Source organism: Molothrus aeneus, chromosome W (genome assembly GCF_037042795.1).
Source record: "Molothrus aeneus isolate 106 chromosome W, BPBGC_Maene_1.0, whole genome shotgun sequence".
NCBI classification, from domain to species: Eukaryota; Metazoa; Chordata; class Aves; order Passeriformes; family Icteridae; genus Molothrus; species Molothrus aeneus.
In genome coordinates, this window is record NC_089679.1 from 3770179 (window position 1) to 3777564 (window position 7386).

At 42.8% G+C, this 7386-nt stretch overlaps 1 long non-coding RNA gene across 1 annotated transcript; it reads right to left on the minus strand.

Moving 5' to 3' along the window:
• Nucleotides 1-370: 370 nt before the first annotated feature.
• Nucleotides 371-5604, minus strand: LOC136568566 (uncharacterized). The gene is made up of 2 exons (XR_010785255.1): nt 4501-5604; nt 371-2660 (listed from the first exon to the last, which is right to left on the minus strand). It is a non-coding gene; the product is annotated as an uncharacterized lncRNA (long non-coding RNA).
• Nucleotides 5605-7386: the final 1782 nt, after the last annotated feature.

A 7386-nucleotide genomic window follows, 5' to 3' on the forward strand; every position in this document is an offset into this window, starting at 1 on the left:
CACTGGGGCACACACCTGTGGGGTTTTCTCTCTCTCTCTCTTGGTTTCCGAGGGCACAGCTTCCTTTTATCCTAAACTCCCAGCCGCATGTTGTCCTCTTCCTTTCCCCATTGGCTGAGGTACTACGAAGGTACAGCCTTCCCCAACCACCTACAACATATTCCCCCCTTAAAAAAGGTCACTTTCCCCCAAAGTTCAGAAACTCACACTTGTGCAAACCCATCTGTCTGTTTCAGGAGTCAAACTGTCTGGGTTCTGTAACAAACCTGCAGCTTGAAGTTGGTAGAGACATTAAGACCCATTTCAAAGACATTACCATGTTGTCGTTGAGTTAGGGATGGCAGAATGAGCGACACATAGACTCTAGGTCTCTTCAGAAGGCATTAAGTGAGCTTTATTACAAATTCCCCATATTTATAAGCAGGATCATTCACCCAGAACCTGATTGGTCCTTAAAACAACACCTTTCACACCATAGGTTGATTAGGAACAGCACCTTCTTGTACATCTCTTTCCATAAACATCATGTACTCACATTCCATGTGTTCACAAACAGCAGGTGCACAGACCGAGGTAAGAATTGCTTTAATTCTTTCTCATAGCATTCTCACAGCTTTCCCAGAATGATGCCTGGGAAAGCTATCTGTTTGGCTCTCTGACCAACTTGTCGCATCCACACGTCTCCCTTTTTGTTTAAAGTGGAAGGCAGCGTTTGTAATCCTCTGTGGGGCCCCTTGCAGGAAGGAGAACAAACACAGTTCCAGAGGTTCCTTTAGCAATTTGCTGGTTATCAATCAGAACCTCAATCTGACGCTGACTTAGAATGGTCAGGGAGACTCTCCAACACATACCATTGAAATCTTTACAATCTAGCCTTGTTCCTTCTTATAAGAAATCCTTACTAATTCTAAGACAGTAACACACATCATTAGCCTGCTCAAGGATCGGGCAGTCTAACTTGTCAACAACCCTTTTCCAGAAACAAAGAAAAAGAATGCTTATTCCCTACTCGTAGAGGGATCATCTGATGGAGGATCAGCATCTTGATCATCGTTCAAAGGTTGCCTGTTGGCCACATTCTTTTTTTGGTGTCGCAAGTCAGGGTGAACACACCTTGCAGGTATTCACCGTAACCCAGTATCTGTGGAAACACATGCATACTTGCAACCCCAAGTGATAAGTTCGTATGGGCCCTCCCACTTATTAATGGTTAGGTCCCATATCTGGACTTTCGCTCGAGGCAGGTGCATCTCACCTGAAGACTGCAACGAGAAAAAGTGATTTAGAATGACAGTATTGTTTGAATTTTGTAGCCCTGTAAGATGATTAATTGTACATAGAGCTTTTTCCAATTGTCTGTGCAGGGTTTCTGCAGTCATTCCCCTTTTTTGTTTTTCCAGAACATGCTTTAAAGTACCATGAGCGTGTTCAACAATGGCTTGACCAGTTGGAGCATGTGGAATACCAAGTTTATGAGACTCCCCATAAGGGCAAAAAATGCCGTGTCTTTTGCAAGACGTAGGCGGGGCCATTATCAGTTTTCACAGAAGAAGGTATACCCAAGACTGAAAAAGCCATCCTCCAATGGGCAATCACGTCACGACCCTTTTCTCCAGTATGAGCAGATGCCCACATATCAGAGGAGAAAGTGTCAATAGACACGTGCACATACTTAAGTTGGCCAAATTCGGCAATATGAGTGACATCTGTTTGCCAAAGCTGCAAGGCTTTTAGGCCTCTGGGGTTCACCCACACTGGTAAAGGTGCAGCAAGCCCATGACAGTCAGCGCAAGAACTGATGATGTCAAGAGCTTCAGTTGGCATTAAGTGAAATTGTTTCTGCAGGGTACGTGCACTTTGATGGAAAAATCATGTGACACCTTGGCTTGCGCAATCTTGTCAGGCTGAGGCCCTACCCATGCAGGGTTAGCCAACCTGTCAGCCCTGGCATTACCTTCTGTTATGAAACCTGGCAAATTGGTGTGACTCCGAATGTGCAAGATGTAATACGAATGAACTCGGGTCTGAATTGCACACCACAAAGTTTTCAGTAACTGAAACAAAACTGCGTTATTGACTTCTTTCAGAAGTGAACAATCCAAACATTTGGTTATGTCTGTGACATAAGCAGAATCAGTGACCAAGTTCAGAGGCACCTGAGAAAATTTCTGAAATGCCATGACAACAACCTTTAATTCAACCAATTGGGCCAAGCCTGACTCATGGCCGTCCAGCACTTGCCACCCAGATTCATCCTTCCAAGTAACAATGGGTTTCCCTGTTTTTCCTGAGCCATCAGTGAAGACAGTGGGTCCTCTCACCGGCATCTGACTATTTTTTGGCCACAAAGATAGATTGGTTGATTTTGCCAACTGCAATAACTTATGACATGGCAGATGATAGGCAATCTGCCCTGAAAAGTTTTGCAGTGCACTTTGCAAAGGAACACTGTTAATGAAGCTCCATTCAAAGTCTTCCTGCTGTATTGCAAGAACAATTTTGCGGGATCAGCTGCCATTAATTACATGGCATTTGATTATCAAATGAGCAATCAATTCAAACAATGTGGGTGCTGTCTTTTTTTGGTTGATGGGGCAAGAAGACCCATTCCAAAATGTGCAAAGGATCGAACCATTTTTCACTCCATTGGCCAGTGATACCTGTAGGATGAAAATCTGAATCAGTAATGAAAACCATGATATCAATGGAAGGATCTACTCGATAAACCTGATGAGCAGAAATAGCTTGTTGGACTTCCTACAGTGCTTGTCGTGCCTCAGGAGTCAATTTCCAAGGTGAATTCAGATCAGGGTTCTCATTTAAAATGCTAAGCAACAGGGACAATTGTGCTGTGGTTAGCTCCAAATAAGGACGTAACCAACTGGTGGTACCCAGCAATTTCTGGGCATCATTCAGAGTCTTAATAGAATCCATGAATTGCACATCTTTTTTTATTTTTCTTTTTTTTTTTCTTTTTTTTGTTATTGTTGTTGTTATATTGTCACTTTATTATTAAAATTAATATATATTTTAGTTATATATAGATAATGGTAGTAATATTTAGTAAAGAGTGATATTTATATATAGGTTTTACGTAATAATTAGATTTTTTTGAGGTATATGGTGTTGTTTTATTTTTTTGGTATAATTTATTATGTCTAATTTGGTTTCTGAATAAAGATAATTTTATGGATGGGCTTGTATTTGGGGTAGAATTTATTTAAATTGGGAGGTTTTGGGGTTTTTTATGAATTTTTGATATGTATTATTGGGATTTTGTTTTTGTTTATTATATGTAGGGGTTTTAGATTGGGTAGGGTTTATTTTGTTGGTAGAGTTTTGGTTGTTAATTAATTAGCTGGTTTTTGTTAGGTATTATTTTTGATTTGCTGGAGTACTTGTGTAATAACAACTGAAGAAAGCCACAAGACTAGCAGTCTGAATAAAGAAGATGTATAAGCAGTTAGAAAATAAAAGGCAGGATCCTGAAGAGACATGTCTTTTGGGTGATCACACAAAGAGATAATAAAACATATGCAAGCCGGCTGTAAATACTATAACAATACCTTATAAATAATTCTTATCACAAAAATCAGTGAATTCACAGTATATAATCAATATATCAGCAGCAAGTATTTGAAGGGGTCAAGACAACATTTTTCAAACATTCATGTCATATTAAGAACAGTCTTGAAAGATTTTTTAATTTAACTTTTTAAAGGTGGTTTTTATTATTGTGAGTATATAGTGTTTATTTTGTTGTGTTTGGGGTAGTGTGATGCAATTAATTTTTTAGGTTTTTTCATATTTATATTTAGATTATTGTTTATTATATTAAAGGGGTTTTAGTTGTTTGGTTTGTTTGATTATAGCATATGTTTTATAGTTATGGATAATTTGTAAAATGTTGTTTATAGTTAGAATTATTTTTGGTTTTGTGTTTATTTATAGGTAGTATTTTTATTTTGATGATTTGAGGTATTGAGTTTATTTAGTCAGGGATAATTTTTTGTGTTGTTAATTTTTTATTTTTGATATTTTAATTTTTTTAGTTTGATTTATTTGTTGATTGTTTTGGTGTCTTTTATTAGTTTTAATTTTGAGGATATGGGTATTTATAGGGTGAATTCTTCTTTTCGGTTTATTTTTATGATGTGATAGAAATTGTTAGTGAAAAGTGTGTAGTGTGTTTAGTTGGTAGCTGATTGTATGGTGGAGTTTCTTTAGTATGTGTTATTTGTTTTTGTTTTTCTTTGTTAGTGAGATTAAAGATTTTATATTTTGGTTAGTTTGTAATTATTATTTTTTCTAAGAAGCTGGAACAACCACCCAACTCTTCCCTGTGTTCCCCCCCCCCCCAACCCCCGCCCCATCTATGGTGTTGATAATTCCATTCTCGGGCATCCTCATCTTCTATAGCAAGTCCCAATTCCCCATTTCCAGAGCTCTCAATTTGACAGATTCCCAAAAACGTCCCGGGTGCTTTGGTCGCACGGTCACCTGACACGGCGGCAGAGTCCACAGGTGGTTCTGGGGCGATCTCGGAGCACGTCGGTGTTCGCGCTCAGCTGCCAGGCCACCTCCCCGCTGCGGGACACGTCTATCTTCTTCCGTGTCACTGTCCGCGTCCCGCGGCAACGGCACACGGGACAGCCTGAAGGAGGCGGGGGAGGGCGGGCCAGCTGGAAACGCCGAGGCGAAGGGGGATAGCCATGGCGAGCACTGCGGATGGCGGCGACGAAACGGCAGAAGGCACGGCTCCCGCAGTTCTTCATGCGGCGGGGGGAGGAGGTGGTGCAGCCGCTTGCGCTGACCCCTCAAATGGGAACGGAGGGGTTGAAGGGACAGCGGCTCCGGCCGCGTCACCTGTCTGCGGTGGGTGCCTCCTGCGATGCAGAGGAAGGAGGGGCCGAAGAGGGGAACGAAGCTGTCTGCCGCAAAGGCTCCCCTGTCGCCACTGGAGACGCAGAGAGAGGAGAGGCTGGGCGGGGCAACGAAGGTGTCTACCACAAAGGCTCCGCCGCAGCCACTTGAGACGCAGAGAGAAGGAGCAGGGGGGGCGAACGGAGGAGAACGCTCGGCGATTTCCGGCTGGGGCTCTCATGGGGAGAGGGACACCTCAGGAGAACGCAATCTCACGGCGAGGGAGAGATTTTACGAGCAATGTTGGTGTCTCTCAGGCGTCGGGGCGAAGCTGAGGGAGCCCCTTCAGCCCCGCCGCCCTCCGGCATGTCAGTGTCCATAGAAGGATCGTCCTTGCCCTCTGACTCCCCCATATCCGTATCGGCCTCCCCCGGGATCCAGTACTGTTCTGATACAGCAATTCTCATGAGCGGTAATGCGTCCTTCCACACAAAAAGGATAATTTATTAGTCTGTAGAGGTTTGATACCCCATCTTGAAGGGAACCTCTTCCCAGCAGCCTGTCTAAGCAGTGGTTTGATCAGGAACATAAACTCGCGTGCTGGGGACCCGTCCTAAGTAGCGTCTAGGCTGGTTCCACTACCCGTGGTAACAAAAGACCAGCCCCCTCTGGGAGGGAGCGGGGAAAATCACCGTACCTATCGTTTCGGAGGACGGAGGGCAATTCCGAATCTTCAGTCTCGGCTGCAATGACGTCGGAGATAACCGGACTCCTGTTCGTCAGTCTCGGCTGCACAGAACGGCGGGGTCCACCAGATGTCGCTCTTGTATTAAGGACCGATGAATGAAGCGACACAGACGCCTAGGTTCTCAGAAGGGATAATGCGAAGTTTATTAGACTTACATTCTTTTATAGACAATTCCGACAAAGATGGACCTGACTGGTCCTTAATCAACACTCCTCATACCATTGGCTAATTAGGAACCACACCCTTGTCGTAATCATCTTTACAAGTAAACAATGCTTTCAAAACACCAGCTACAAAGATTAAGGATTGTTTTAATTCTTTCTCTGAACTTTCTCAAAACTTCACAGACCAATGCCTGGGAAAGTTTATCTGACTATTTTACCAGACTGTCAGCATCCTCATCCCTCTGCTTTTGTTGTGGTCTTGTCTTGACCCTGACCAAAGCATGCGTCAAAAGATTTTGTGGCCTGCAGCATTTAGATCAATCTCATTGATTTTAATAGAGCTGTTGTGTTTTATTATGTTCTAACTTGTCCTGGGGTGACTTTATGATGTTGAATTGTATCCCCATTCATCTGTTTAGCCCAGAAATAAGTTTTGCACCTTTAAAACTAGACCTGAGAGTGAAGAGGGGGAGAAGGAGAAGCGGTAGAATGTCTGAGGCCGTTTTATTCAAAACCATTAGAGATAAGAGCTTTCCTTCTCACAGACTATGTTGTCTGCAGTACAAACATGCCGGAGAGAACTCTCCTTTGCTTTCAGTTAGTTTAATTTTTTTTTTTTTTTTTTTTTTTTTTTGCTAGCTGATGCAGAGAAGTTTGCTGGACTGTGGTTTTTATTTTTCTTGGAACTGTTCAAACCTGCTCTGGACTGAAAACCCAGAAAAAGCATTGGGAGCTCACACCTATGGCCTACCATGGCCCAGAACACTGCATTTTGCAGCGCAAGAAGAACTGATAAGAGACTGAGCAAGATGACCTATACCCCACGAAAATGACTTTCTGAATTTGCCATCCCTTCAGAACAGCAAGAGGTTTTATTGTTTAATATTGTTCATTTTTTAAATGCTTGTGAATATTTTGCTTGTTAAATAAACAGTTTTTTGCACTTTTCTCCAAGGAAATATTTTCCTGAACCAGTTGGGGGAGGGGCCGCTTGAATTTGCTTTCTAGAGGGAACCCATTTGGAGGTTTCCTCCCAAATTTGCCCTAAACCAGGACAAATACATTTTTTGGCTCCCAGCATGTGGCTCAACAAAGCGGAAAAAAACCTGTACTGATTGCATTTTGCTTGTACTTACTCTGTATTGGGATAAAGAAGTCAGTAGCCATGTTGCATGAATTCATAATGTCTCTCTGGGTGGAGGCCTTTGTGTGTGTCATGGTTTGACGCTGGCGCAATGCCAGTGCCCCCATGAAAATACATTCACCCTGGTTTCTGTTGTGAGATGTGACCAGGAATAAGCAAAGCAGGCCCCCACTTAGAAATAAAGAAAACTTTATTAACTAAACTACAAGTCTAAGTAGAAAGAAACACACAGGGAAAATGAAAACCTTCCAACACCATTTCCTCCTCCCCCCACCAAATTTCCAATACATCTTTCCCCCAAATCACCAACTCTCAGTCCATCACCACTCTTTAGATAATCAATTCTCAGTTCATCAAGAGGAGAGGAGTCTTTCTTGTGCCATAGGCTTCCCCAGGAAACACCGTTGAAACCTCGTGTGTTTCCATGTCACTCGTGGCACCGCCCGGAGAACATCTGCCATCGTGAC